Source organism: Solanum lycopersicum, chromosome 10 (assembly GCF_036512215.1).
Source record: "Solanum lycopersicum chromosome 10, SLM_r2.1".
Classification (NCBI taxonomy): Eukaryota; Viridiplantae; Streptophyta; class Magnoliopsida; order Solanales; family Solanaceae; genus Solanum; species Solanum lycopersicum.
Window position 1 is genome coordinate 26,087,963 of NC_090809.1, and position 15,281 is coordinate 26,103,243.

Sequence of the window (15,281 nt, forward strand, 5' to 3'; positions counted from 1 at the left end):
AATTAGAAGAAGGACAAAAATTAAAAAAATATCTTTTTATTAATAATAGAAATTAAAGAGGTATGAATTATGAAATTAATTAATGAAAACATGAATGAAAAAACTCAAAAAAGGAAGAAAAAGGTTAAATAGTAATATACATTTTATATAAATTAAATAATAAAAATAAAATACTTCAAAATATTTTTCTTTCGTAATTGTAATAAGATGAAGGACAAAAGGTTAAAAATGTTTCTTTTATTAATAATAGAAGGCTTAATTCATGTGTGGCCCCTTAAAGTTGTTCGTATAATTTATTTAGACACTTCAACAAATATTGTTTCCTATTAGACACTTCAACCTTAACAAATAAATACATATTTGATCATTTTTCTAACAATCAATCAAAACAGAAAGTGTGTGTAATACACGTGCATATGATGTGGCAAAATAGCAAATAAAAAAAACACGTGGCATCTTAATTTAAAATAATTATAAAAATAAATTTTAAATATTAATAAGTCAAAATTGATTTATGAAAAAATATAGTAAAAGGAAAAATGACTACGTTTATAAAAATTAATTAATCTTATAATTTAAAAGAAATCAATTTTCCGAATTAACAGAGCCGCCACTTGATTTTTAGTAAAAATCAAGAAAAAACTTATTAATTATTTTTCAAAAGAATGAAAATAGATAAAAATAAGTTGAAAAGGGTTCAAAGTTCAAATGTGCATTCCGAGAAGGTGTTAGGCCCTCGGATTGCCCGCTAACTTGCGGTTGACCAGCAATTTGACTAAAATGACTTTCAAACAACTTTTCAAATTTTTAACTAAAGTAAAAGAATTTTTTTTTTCCGTTTGCTCAATTTAATTATCATATTATATTAAGGGAAAAATAAAATAGGGGAATTACTTAAAGTGAAAATAATTCATATCTGTTAACAAGACCAATATTAAAATAAAATCTAAGTAATAAACATTTATAAAATAAATATTTGTATTTTTTTTAATATAAAGAGAAATGGCTATCTTAGGGATGTAATTAAATTAAAATCAAAAATCAAATAATATGTTAGTCCAACATCATAATTATATAAATAAATAAGAAAGAGTGGAGATATCAAATTTGGGCCTTAGGCCCAAATACTGCCGCTGCAATTTTCAGGGCCTTTGAGCCTATTTCCTTCAAAATCATGATACACCTTGAGTGTATATTTGATGTATATGCTGTGTATATTGACGGTTTTTGCTCTCCCAAACCTGCGATTTCAATCAAAACTTTGTATTTTTGAGTTCTCCATTGCCTGGACACGTTTTCCAAGTATTCAAGGCATATTAATAATGTCTACCAGTGTATACTCTCTGTATATCAACCTGTTTTTCGGCTTTTCGGGGGCTGAAAAATCAATTTCCAGCAATGTTGCTGATTTTAACCTGTCCACACACTTCTTAAGTTTGCCCAGACGGCTGAATGGATGGAGAAATGTGGGGAGATGACAAAACAATGAGTATAATCAAACTCAGTACGGGTTCACATGATGCGAAACAAAAAAAAATTAGGATCTAAAATAAACTAAAAAGCAATATTTATGCTTGGAGCAAATGTACAGCAGCTTTCAAGTTAGAATATACCAAACAATTTTTCTTCTTCTTATTATTTTTTTTTGTTTCTATCCATTAATAAAGATTTAAGGACAAAGGGTATTAGATCATGAGTTATATGTAAAATCAAGAGAGTTACTCATGTATGAACTATTGCTTCCAAATATACTCATCACAATGAAACTAACCCCCCATGTTGCCCACGAGTTAATTCTCATTTTTGTGCATGACATGATGGCGGATAACACTACACTAACGAAACTCCAAACGTATAAATATATGGAAACGAGAGGCTGCCCCAAATCTTAAGATAAACTAAACACCTACTTAAACACCCAAGTAAACACATATATAAAAATAACATAAAATTAAGAACCTAACTATCTCCTTTTGTCTGATAAAATCAATGGATGGAAAATCTACAAAAATGCGCTCAAACAAACAAAAAAAACAGGAAGAAACACAATAACATGAAGAATGAAGGTCACACACATAAATAACTCGACGGACATAAACTAGAGACCTATTCTAACTTGTGACTAGAAATCGAGCCGCGAATAAGCAAAGATGAACCCAATGACGTTATATTGCATCAAACTCATCGAACATTGAATGAAGCAAACATCGGACGTTAACACACTCAAGATTGAAACTAATGAAAGTTTAACTAAACTATAGAGTACACAAAAGTCGCCTCATATGTAACATCCGAAATATCTCAACTATACTGGACTCAAATGAGATATCGAAATAAAAAAATCTATTAAGAGCAATCATACATCATATTTTAAACACCAAATTCGACAACAATCTATAACCCCAACTAACACATCTCGTTAAAATAGAAAAGACGAGAAAAATATCAAACAGGGAAGGGAATTACCTTTTCCGGACAGCGACTCTGGGACGATGAATATAAGATGACCAACGTTACCACGAAAAAAAAACTTCTCACACGAACAGTAATCAAAGAAATCGACAACAAACCCAAGAATTTTCTGTTCGGAGTTATACTTGCGCATATTCTTAAAAACTTGTTAGAAGCTCTGTCAAGAATTTCCAAACCAAGAGCAACTCAAAAAAATTGCTCTTTTTTTTCTTTTCCCTAAAAATAATTTCTCCTCTGTATTTCTTTCTACAAAAATCCCCTCCCCCCCTCAAATGAACCAAGGCAATTATATATATATAATGACTAGGGTTTTCGTTCTTTTTTAAAACAAACGGATCGAATTCGGGTCAAAACTCATCTTCAACAAATTTGAATTCTTTCACCGAAAAAGACCAACACCTTTTTCTGAGGTTCCAGCTCTATCCCTGAAGAGGAAAGAGGGACGAACGTCTTCGATCGATTTGGTGTCCTAGGGGGAATACATGGATCGATCTCGAGCCAAAAGACGATTTGCTCCTGTTACAATAGTATTGTGGGAAGAGAGCTCAAAGAAAACGACAAGGGGAGGGTAGAACGATTTGTGCCTATCACTGCTTTTTTTGAGAAATCACGTTCTCGCTGGAGAGGGTCGTACGGGCTGAATTTGGGTTTTCTTACATTGGAGTTGGATTGGTCGGGGCAGTTGGGTCTCTATTTGGCGTTTGGGTATTCTTGGAAAATAGATTTCAATTATGGGGGAATAATTGGCGGGATTGGACTGGGCTTTGAGTTAGTTTTGCTGATGGATTTGGATTAAAAAAAGGCTAAAGATTTGAATTAAAGTATGGAGGAAATGGGTTGGGCTGCTGAAATTATTGGGAAAAGATTGGGTTTGAGCAATTGAGGCCCAAAGTGGAGCCTTAAAGGATCCAAGAAATGGGGCAAAGAGATGGCTGGTTTTGAATTAGTAAAGTCATCAAATCGATTGCAAATTAGCCAATTTAAGTTTTGAAACTTAATCAAAATTGAATCTAAAATCTTCTAACTAAATAGGACGAATTAATATAATTAACTAAATAACTTCTTAAATGAAATAAAATAAAGCTCGAATATAAACTAAATAATTTGAATAACCTAAATTATACTAGACTAAATCAATAAAAATAATTACTAGAAATAAAATCTCTTGAGACGATTTTCGACCTTTATAAAATACTATAATTATACATCTACTTATGTTAAACAAACTATATTATCTAAAAAATTGAAACAAAAATGACGACATTAGTTAAAATAACTTGCAAAATATATATATTGTTTTATTATTTTATGAAACTAATCGTTTGAAATCATTTGGAATTAAAAAGCTCGTCAATCAATTTATTTCGAGAAGGGTTAAAATTGAGTTCAACAACTGTCCTTCATTTTATTTGGACTGATGCAAGAGATTCGAGGAAAATAAAATTGACTAATTTAATTTTGATAAACCCCATATCCATCTTTAAGAAAACGATTTGATACGAATTTTAGGAATTATAGTCGAGCCCTGGAAATGGGTTTCCTACATATCTCAGGCTATATGAGAATTCAGGTCACTTGTAGTTTTATTATGCTTGAATTAATGCACGATTCTGGAGGAATTCAAAAATCATCCTGATACCGAATTATGAAGGGACCGGAATGCTCGAGGATAAGATTCAAGAGCGAGATTTGTACAGCCGAGTTTTCAACATTGAGCTCGCTTATATATCCTTAAACTCAAGGTAGCAGGCTATTTGTAGTTCAACTCAATCGGTTGAAAAAGGAATATATTATGCTAGATAACCTTTTATTCTGGACAATTGACAAATTAAATAGAGTATGAAAAAGAGGCTTGTAATCTCTTAACCATGAATGTGGCTCGCTTCACACCCATAATTAAGAACTTACACGAACATAATTCTCAAAGCTCTTGGTGCATTGTCACTTATATTGGAAACTTGCCTCCGGCAGACACCAAAATCCGGATGCAAAACTGAAACTAACAAAAGCCAAAGAAAAATCCACATGCCTTCTGATAGGGGTGTGGTTTGATTATGGTGGAAGTTAATCCTCTATTTGTGTCCTAAGAGTTTGACAATCCTCTTTGGACTATGTCTCAGTTCGCTGCTAAGAAAAAGTTTCACGTTGTGAGGCATCTTTTATGATGTCGTCCGCACCTGTGGTTTGTTTTTGGAGAATTCATCCTTTCGGATGCTCTCGACAAAGACTGAGATAAAATTTGTAAGCTTAAAAATGCAATTGAAATGGGAGATAGTGTCTTTTACCGTGTTGACACTTACTTGTTCTCCTTCTTCATCTGACGTCACCTTGATCGGGTTTGATGTAAAGCAAATGAAACTTATGTCTTATATTTGCAATGTAATATGCAATGTACTCTTCATGTGATGTCAACATAAATAAAATTTGATGCAATGATAATATTTCTCTTGATATCAATGTATTCTTCATCTGATGTTGACATAAGTGAAAGATGATGCAGCACTGATATTTCTCTTGGTGTTGTCTTCGATGCTCTATTTGATGTTTACTTTTATCATAAATAAAAGAAATGCAGCTGATGTCAGTGAGTAAATATTTTTCTTGCTATGCACCACTTCTACCCTGGTAGCGCATGATTTCTTGTGGGGTATGAATATCTTCCCGTGATGCATAAACTCCGCAAGGTATGAAATCTTCTTACGATGTATAAATTTTTGTGATGTATGAAATCCTCTCACGATGCATAAATTTCAACGAGACATGGAATCTTCTCATGATGCATAAATTTCTTCGAGGTATGAAATTTTCTTGTGATGCATAAATTTCTGCGAGGTATGAAATCTTCTCGCGATGCATAAATTTCTGCGAGGTATGAAATCTTCTCGCGATGCATAAATTTCTGCGAAGTATGAAATCTTCTCGCGATGCATAAATTTCTGTGAGGTATGAAATCTTCTCGCGATGCTTGGATATAGACTCGCGATGCATGACCTTCCGCGATGTGTGAATATTGATGCATGATCTTCCGCGATGCATGGATATTGATCGTTATCTTTCGTGATGCATGGATATTGACTCGCGATGTATGAATATTGATGTGTGATCTTCCGTGATGCATGGATATTGACTCGCGAAGCATGATCTCCGCATGGCATGAATATCTTCCTCTCCGGGTATTGCATAGTATCATATCTGACATTATGATGCAAATGACGTCCTTTACGATAACCGTAAACTCTTCCTTGAGATTTTATCTTAATTCACCTTTGAATCCAACTAGACATTCCTTACAAACTTCATGTTGTTGGAAATTGACTGAAATAAACAAATCATATTCCCAAGTCTCCGCCATAAGCGATATAATATGATTCTTAAATCTAGGAAAACTGTTGATTTGGGGAGAGTTTTCTCCTCCTTAGACTTCTCCCTGTTCCTTGATCGGAAGAATTTTATTGGTATCAAAGTAAAGTATAGACCTGTATCCACAGAAAAATCGTTAGTTTTAAAATAGACTGATCTGTGTCGATTTCTTTAGTTGCCTGCTCTTTGCCCTGCTATCTCCGGTTGATTTACCGATCTCCCGACTCTTAATAGATAAGATATAATATTTTATGTCAAAACAAATAAAACATAAAAGGGATAATTTAACAGAAATAAATTTTCGAGAAATAGTATCTGAAAAAGGTGACTGCCAAGTCATGTCATATCAGGCTTAATAAACTACTTTGAGACTGATGCTTGGAGGTGTATCTGATTATTCGCTGGGGAGTTTTCAGAGTCACTTCGGACTTGTAGATCCATGCTGAAATTTGAGGCCCTCATCAAAATTTATGACCCAATTAATTGTCTTGCTATCTTTCCACTGTGACTGAGTAGATCGCAGAATTTTTGAGATCTCCTCAAAAATACTGTCCCAGTCGCAAATCTCGAAGTATCTTCAGTAATAACTTGTTGAGAAAGAATCTTCTTCTCGAGAATTTTTGAGTCCCTCTCAAAATTCTGTCCCAGTTTCTGTTGTAAAGAGGAATAGAAATCTTACGGAAGATATGACTGAACCTTTGTGGCACCTACGTATCCCGTTGAGGCAGGAATCAGGTCAAACGTAGTTCTCCCTCAAAGATAACAAAATAAGAAAATTTCAAAGAAACCGACTGAGGCCGGCACAGCCCACCTACGTATCTAATTCTTGAGAATTCAGGTCGAACGTAGTTCAAATACAATGAAATAATTAAATGGGATGACCAAGGCCGACATGGTCCGCCTACGTATCTCATTCTTGAGAATTCAGGTCATACTTAGTTCATTACAAAGAGGGATAAAAATTGAAACAAAACAAATACAAGCAAACAGAATGATTACAAGTAAATAACAGAAATGCAAACTGAAGCTGCACACATAGTATCTCTTGACAGCGTCTGAGTTGATTGGTTTCGGCCATGTGGTTCCATCCATCTCCGACAGGACCAAAGCACCTCCGGATAATACTTTACGAACCATGTATGGTCCTTGCCAGTTTGGTGCGAATTTTCCTTTGTACTCATCTTGATGAGGAAAAATGTGCTTAAGTACCAACTGACCAACTTTGAAAATTCTGGCTTTTACTCTCTTGTAAAAAGCATGAATCATTCTCTGTCGATACAACTGACTGACCATGACAAATGGCAATCATTCTCTTCTCATCGATCAATGTCAACTGATCAATTCTCTTGCTCACCCGTTCAACATTACTCAACTCAGCTTCTTGGATGATTCTCAATGACGGTATTTCAACTTCAGCAGGTATGACTGCTTCTGTTCCATACATTAGCAAGTATGGAGCTGCTCCAATCGACGTTCTGACAGTCGTGCGGTACCCCAATAAAGCATATGGTAACATCTCATGCCAACTTCGCTGCTTGTCAATCATTTTCCTCAAAACCTTCTTGATATTCCTATTGGCGGCCTCTACAGCTCTGTTCATTTGGGGGCGATAAGAAGTTGAGTTTCGGTGAGTAATCTTGAATTGCTCACATATATATCTCATCAAGTGACTGTTAATATTTTCACCATTATCAGTAATGATGGATTCTGGCACTCCAAATCTGCATCAGATTGTTGCGAACAAAATCAGCCACAACTTTCTTGGTTACCGACTTGTATAAAGCTGCTTCCACCCACTTGGTGAAATAACCAATGGCAACCAAAATAAATCTGTGTCCATTAGAAGCGGCTGGCTCTATCGAACGGGTGACATTCATACCCCAAGCTACAAATGGCCAAGGTGAACTCATAGCATAAAGTTTGTGAGGTGGCACTCGGATCAAATCAGCGTGCACCTGACATTTATGACATTTTTGCACAAACTTGCAACAATCATTCTCCATGGTCATCCAGAAATACCCGGCTCGTAGGATCTTTCTTGCCAAAGTGAGCTCATTTATATGCATACCAAAAACTCCAGCATGTATATGTTCAATAAGCTTCGCAACTTCAATAGCATCAACACATCTTAGAAAACCCAAATCTAGAGTTCTCCTATAAAGGACTTCTCCAATTAGAAAGAAATTGAGATCCATACCGGCGTATCAACTTCTTTTGATTGGACGTAGCATCTTCGGGATAAGTTCCAGACTCTAAATACTTCTTTATATCAAAATACCAAGGCAAATTGTCTGGTTCTACTTCAACATGTGAACAATGGACTAGATGTTCTTTCACATCTATACCCAGAGGATCAATATAATAAGTATCCGGATGTTTAATCATCAAAGTGATGGTGGCAAGAGCATCGGCAAATTCATTCTGTATTCTGGGAGTATGTCTGAACTTGATCTTACGAAATCTTTTGCACAACTTCTGCACATACTGTACGTAAGGTATAATTTTTGGGTTCTTCACAGCTCATTCTCCTTGAACTTGATGAATCAAAAGATCTGAATCTCTAATAATGAACAACTCGTAGACATTCATGTCGATGGCCATTTTCAAATCAAGAATGCAAGCTTCGTATTCAGCCATGTTGTTCGTGCAATTGAATCAAAGGTTAGCTGCCATAGGGTAATGATGCCCAGATTCTGACACTAAAACCGCCCCAATGCCTTAACCTTGATGATTCTCCGCTCCATCGAAGAATAATCTCCAACCGGGGTATGCCTCAGAAATATCTTCACCCACAAATGACACTTCTTCATCGTGAAAATAAGTCTTAAATGGTCCATACTCTTCATCAACGGGATTTTCTGCGAGATAATCAGCCAAAGACTGTGCTTTTATCGCCTTCTAAGTCACATACACAATGTCAAATCCACTCAACAACATTTTCCACTTAGCTAATTTTCCGGTCGGCATCACCTTCTGGAAGATATACTTTAGTGGATCCATTCTAGAAATAAGGTATATAGTATAGGAAGACAAATACTGTCTCAGCTTCTGGGCAAGCCACGTCAAAGTGCAACACATTCTCTCCAACAAAGTGTAACGAGACTCATATGGAGTAAACTTCTTGCTTATATAATAGATAGCCCTTTCCTTCTTTCCTGTCTCGTCATGTTGACCAAGTACTCATCCGAATGCACTATCTGAGACAGAAAAGTATAGCAATAAAAGACTCTCTTCCCGCAGAGGAACCAATACCGGTGGATTGGACAAATAGTTCTTAATAGCATCAAAAGCAGTCTGACACTCTTCAGTCCACTTTGTCGGGGCGTCTTTCTTCAACAGCTTGAAAATAGGCTCACACACCACGGTTGATTGAGCTATGAATCGACTGATGTAGTTTAACCTCCCTAAGAAACTCATCACCTCTTTTCTCGTCTTCGGCGGAGGAAACTCTTGAATTGCTTTAATCTTAGAAGGGTCAAGCTCAATACCCCTTCTGCTAATTATAAATCCCAACAACTTTCCGACTGGAACTCCAAAAGCGCATTTGACGGGATTTAACTTCAAGTTGTAACGACGCAAACGATCAAAGAATTTCCTTATATGTGTCAAGTGGTCCGAACTCTCACAGGACTTGATTATGACATCATCCACATACACTTCAATCTCCTTATGAATCATGTCATGAAATATGGTTGTCATAACACTCATATAGGTAGCACCAAAATTCTTAAGGACAAATGGCATCACTCTGTAATGATATACACCACAAGGTGTAATAAAAGCTGTCATTTCTGCATCTTCCTCATCCATCAAAATCTGGTGGTAACCTGCGTAACAATCCACAAATGACTGCATTTCATGCTTAGCACAGTTATCAATCAAAATATGAATATTCGACAATGGAAAATTATCCTTTGGGCTAACTTTGTTAAGGTCTCTGTAATCGACACAAATCCTGATTTTCCCGTCTTTCTTGGAACCGGAACAACATTGGCTAACCAAGTTGGGTATTATGTCACTTCCACCAATCGAGATTCTATTTGCTTTTTGATCTCTTCTTTAATCTTTAAACTTAGTTAAGGCTTGAACTTCTGAGTTTTTTGTTTCACTAGGTTGTACCCCGGGTTAATCGGTAGTTTATGAGATACAACATCGGTACTCGGCGACATACTCTGGTTTCTCACTTTCTTCTTCGTAATCGTCAACCTCGTCATTACCAGCCCCATTTTATTCATTCATCTCTTGACATGACATGACATTGGCAGGTCTAAAAATTACATTGTTGAAACCATAAATAGACAAAGTTAGGAAAGTAAAGTATAAAAGATGAATAAATAAATACAGTTCAAAAACAGAAGAGGCTTTCATTCAAATTGGGAAAAAATGCAAACTTTGGCTATGGCATAGGGCCATGTTGCTTTCTTTGAACATCACGATGGAAATTCAAAAATTCAAAACATTTAAAAATATGCAAAATGGTGGGTCTCCGGCCTCTTCTGGACTACCACCAATTTAAAATATGCATGAAACAATGCCTTTCTACCGAGGAGTTCGAGGGATCAGGATGGGAGTGGAGGTCCAGTTCTGCAGAATCTTTACTGGCTCAGCATCGCGGATACCAGCTAGCTAGACCTTTTCCTCAATAACAGCATCTATCTCCTCGAAGAGGTCACAGATTCCTTCCCCAAGGTCTTCATGCTCGGCATACTCCCGAACTGGGAAGGATTGATACAGATGTGGGATCGGCTTAGCCAATGCTTGATCATTTTTCTTCTTTGTCTTCAAGTCATCATCTGTGGGGATGTACCCCAAACCATATCTGGATCCCTTAACAAGGACCGGAATAGGCTCAATAATCCCTTGTGAATTTCTTCCCAATCTGAAACCTGGCTTAAAAACATTCTACAGCATCACAGTGGTTATCATCTTGTACATAGCAGGCATGGGAGTCTGTGGGGCCAAGTCTTCATCGGTGGCATTTACCGTCTCCACCGTGTAGAAATATGTACCTCGCTATATCTCATCAATAATCGGCGCCTGTCTACCAGAGTGACTCCCTTAGCCATGAATAACCAACTTTTCATTCTTCCAACGATCTTCATCATCTGATGTAGAGTAGAATGGACAGCTCCAGCCATATGGATGAAGGGCCTTCCCAGAAGAAGGTAATAGTTGGTATCGATATCAAATACTTGAAACTGCGCACTGAATTCTGCTGGGCCTATTGGGATGATCAGATTCACCGCTCCCAACGTATCTCTTTGAACCCCATCAAAGTCACTTACATTGACTTGGTTTGGTTCAAGTATTCCCAAGTCAAACTTAACTGCCTCAGCGTCGACAACGGGCAGATATTCAGACCAGATCCATTATCTACTAAGACGCGATTGAAAACCTTTTTGCGGCATACCACAGTGATGTGCAACACCTTGTTGTGTGACCTTCCTTCAAAAGGCATCTCATCGTCACAAAAGTTGATTCGGTGCCTTTGAATAATTTGGTGAATCATGGCGGCCACGTTATCACTGCTTGTGCTTGCGGGTACATACGTATCATCGAGAGCCTTAATCAAATCCTGCCTGTGCAATTGAGAGCTCATCAGCAATGCCCATACGGAGATCTGGGCTGGAGTCTTCTCTAAATGTTTGACGATAGAATAATCTTTCAGCTTTATTCTTCTCCAGAAATCCTCCGTTTCTCGTTCACTTATTGGCCTTTTAGCCTGATCCTTCTTTTGACCTCCGAGAGCAAGATTGTCAAGAGTGTAACTTCTTCCGGATCTGGCCATGCCTTCAGCAGCAGCAGTTTCAATAACAAACTTAGGCTTGATGAGAGTTTTTGATGGCACCAAAGCAACAGCCTTTACGGGTGTAAAAATAACGAACTCTTTCTGCTCTTTGATGCTCAAAGAAGCTACACCCTTTTCTAAATCATCGAGAACGATTGGAGTAATCATTTTCATTCTACACCATTCATTGTCTGTCTCGATCATATTGACATTGCCGCCTCCATGATTCGGGAACGGGTTGGTGTTGACATTTGGTGTCGCTGGTTGGAGAGAGACTATCTCTTTGTCAATCATATCCTAAATTTTGTGCTTGAGGTTGATACAATCCTCAGTATCATGCCCTACACTATTGGAATGATAAGTACATCTCAGGTTTGTAGAATTTTGAATTACATCCATGGGTTTGGGCCCCACAAGGTGGATGTATCTGACCGCAGCCAGTGGCTCGTACAACTTTGTTCGGCTTTCAACGAGCACAGTGAAGTTCCTTGAAGGCTTCTTCTCAAATCTGGGTCAGGGAGGGTCATAATTGCCTTGTTGGGGAGGAGACACCTGTTGATAACTTCTGGTGTTAAAACGGGGAGCTTGGCTTTTGGGATATGGATTTGTTTTGTAGTTTGGCGATGGATATTGGTAATTCGGAGGGGAATTTTTGTATAGTGGAGCTTGTACTTGATAAAGATGAGGGGGTGATCGGTAGCTCGACTGCATTTAGCGCATTTAGGAGCAACACCCTGGTAGGGAGATGGAATTTGGTAGGGTGGAGGATGATTTGGGTAAATGGGAGATGGATTTTGGTAATTTGGGGGTGGACTTTGGTATAGTGGAGCTTGGATGTTTGGATAAGCGGCGGTAGCATTCTGATAAGTTGAAGGATTATTGGGATGAATAACTTGCGTGTAGCAAGCTTGGTAGGACTTTTGGAAAGGCCGAGAATAACCTTAGGAATATGACGAGCTTCTGGGTTTTCCTTCCCCTATATGAAACAGCAGCAATTTCTTCTCTTTTCTTTTTCAACAACCCTGAAGATCCAGGCCATGCGGCTACACGGACTATCTTTCCTGATTTTAAACCGTCATCGATAGTCTCACCAATCTTGACTATCTTGGCAAATTTTGCCCCTATCATAATATTCAGGCTCTTGCACGCGCACGAATACTTCAACGATTTCTTTCACAGACATGGGTGGTCTCACCCTTGCCGCTTCTTTTCTCCACCTATGGACAAACTCCCTATAGCTCTCGATTGATTTTTGCTTCATCTTCTCCAAAGAGTATCGGTCTGGCACAATTCTAAGTTGTAACCAAATCAATTGATAAAATCTTTGGCCAACACATTCCAGTTAGGCACAGGCTTCGGTTGAAGAGACATATCAATAAAGCTTCATCCCTTCCAACTCCCACGAGCTGGTCACAGTAGGCTCTAAAATGATCCATAGGGTTGCCCACTCCTCCAAAGGTGTCAAACTTTGGGATCTTGAACCCTTCTCGAAGGTCCAAATTTGGATGAATACATAAGTCTTCATAACTAAGCTCGGTGATATTAGGGATGCATTGGATCTCCTTCATGGCCTTCTTTATCTCTTCTTTTATGTCGACCCTTACCTCTTTTTTTGCCCTCTAATCCTTTTCCTATTCCTCATAATGGGACATGAATTTGGAAAGTGGCTCTTTTTGGTAAGGGTTGAGCTATAGAGGGACTCTAAGCATTTTGAGCGGTTTGATAATTCTGTGGGTACGTCTGAGGATTGGTTTTCTGATTTAAGTGGTGGTGGGGTGTTTGGGAATTGAAAGTATTTTAGTTTTGATTTTGTGGTAGTGGAGCGGTTTGATGGTGGGTATTTTGAGGATGAGGCGGCATTTGGGGGTGGTTGTTTTGAGGAGGAGGTGGAGTTTGGTAGGATACAGAAACATATTGGGGATTTTGGGTATTCAGATTTATAACTGACGGATTTTAAGCAGGTGTAGATAGTTGGTTCTGGGCTGGATCCATATTTGAAGAAGGGAAGTAGATTGGAGGCCTCCCATCAGTAGCGTTAGCAGCAAATCCTGGTGGAGGCAGATTCTGTCTCCTTTGCATTTCTACTCTCATCTCTGCAATCTGTTGCATCAACTGAAGAATCAACTCATTCTGGTCTGCTACGGTGGGTTAAACCACCACAACATCAGTAAGACTCACTTCTTCGTTATTATCCCCCACAACTGTCTTCCCTTTGTCTGAGCTTTGTCTAGGGAAGGAATCTGCGGGACCTTTTGATCTAGTGAAATAGGGATGATCTGCCAGCCTTTTGATCGACACGGATCAGTATGAAAGTACCCGAGAAGGAAAACAACTCAAAGGCAGATTTGTCAGTGCAGATTTTGAGTACAAAATGCATAATATCACATAGAGAGCAGATAAACACACAAGTTGTTTTGTTTGAGGATATCTTCAACCCACGAGTGAAGACGGAAATATATTCTTTTAACAAGCAGGAGTTTGTTTGTTTTAGTTTTCACGCTATCTCAAAAAAGCTAAATAATTTTGAGCTACGGTCTTCTTTCAGCTGCTCTTTAACTTCTGTTGATTTGATCTTCGTATCTTCTCGTAACATTGAGGGGGAATGAATATTTTTAAAGATAGGGGTCGGTCCTGGGAAGGCTGCTTACGTATCTCACAAGGAGAATTCAGACGTAACGTAGTTCGAGTACAAGATAAAATATTTTGATTCATTCGTTCATTACGATTACCAGGGAATTGAAAGGCAACAATAGAGCTTTTAAAAGATGAAATGATGACGACACGTTAGTCATTTCCCTTCTTGTTGCAGCATTAGTCTCCTCCTTTCAGATGACCTAGGAATGGAGGCTTGTAGATGATTTCCTCGTCGTCGTCTCAGTCGCTTCAGGGTGAACGTTATTGGGACCACTATTGGCTCCTTGCTCGTAGACGGGGTATTTTTTGCCCATTTTCCGAAGTTTATCAATCATGTTGCTATGGAAGGCTTTGTTGTTCTTCCTCAGTGCAGCCATCCTTTCTCTCATGGAGGTGAATTCTTCTATTTTCACTGTCAGCTCCTCATCAAGTGACATGTTTTTAGATAACAGAGCGGTTGTCTCCGATTTTATCTTCGCCTCTCTCTCTTCTCTTTCTTGCACTTTCAACTGAAGCATGTCCAACTTCCCTCGCAAGTCCTCTTTCTCCGTCTCAACATCTTTTTTTCTCTTCATCTGTGATGTCAGGTCCTCATCCAGTGTCACCGTGGAAGCTTTGTAGAATGTGGTGGCCACTTCGACCCTAAGTCTTTCTTCTCTAACTTCTTGAATTTCTCGAGTGATTTGTTCGATCTTTCTTTGTAACTCTTCTCCAATGAGTTTCATCTGGACATTCTTACCCTTATCCATAGCAGTGATTTGTTTTCCCTGGGACAGTAGAGTAATGTTTTAGGATTTGGAGTATGGTAGATGTTTTTGAGTGAGAAACTTAAGACTCTAAAAATTTTGATCGAACATTTTTGTGATAATGAGTCGTATAATTCTGGGAATTTCTGGCAGGGGTGGGTTTACAATATCCTCATTCATAGCAACGTAACACATAAGCAGTTAAACACATATATCACGTCCTAAACATGCTTGTGACCCTTTTATGCCAAGGGTAGGCCTAGCGAATCGAAGGATGTATA

At 38.0% G+C, this 15,281-nt stretch overlaps 1 long non-coding RNA gene across 1 annotated transcript; it reads right to left on the reverse strand.

The window, feature by feature from the left end:
• Positions 1–934: 934 nt before the first annotated feature.
• LOC101260584 (uncharacterized) lies at positions 935–3,175 on the reverse strand. The gene is made up of 2 exons (XR_183188.5): positions 2,467–3,175; positions 935–1,448 (listed from the first exon to the last, which is right to left on the reverse strand). It is a non-coding gene; the product is annotated as an uncharacterized lncRNA (long non-coding RNA).
• Between the last annotated feature and the right edge of the window lie 12,106 nt (positions 3,176–15,281).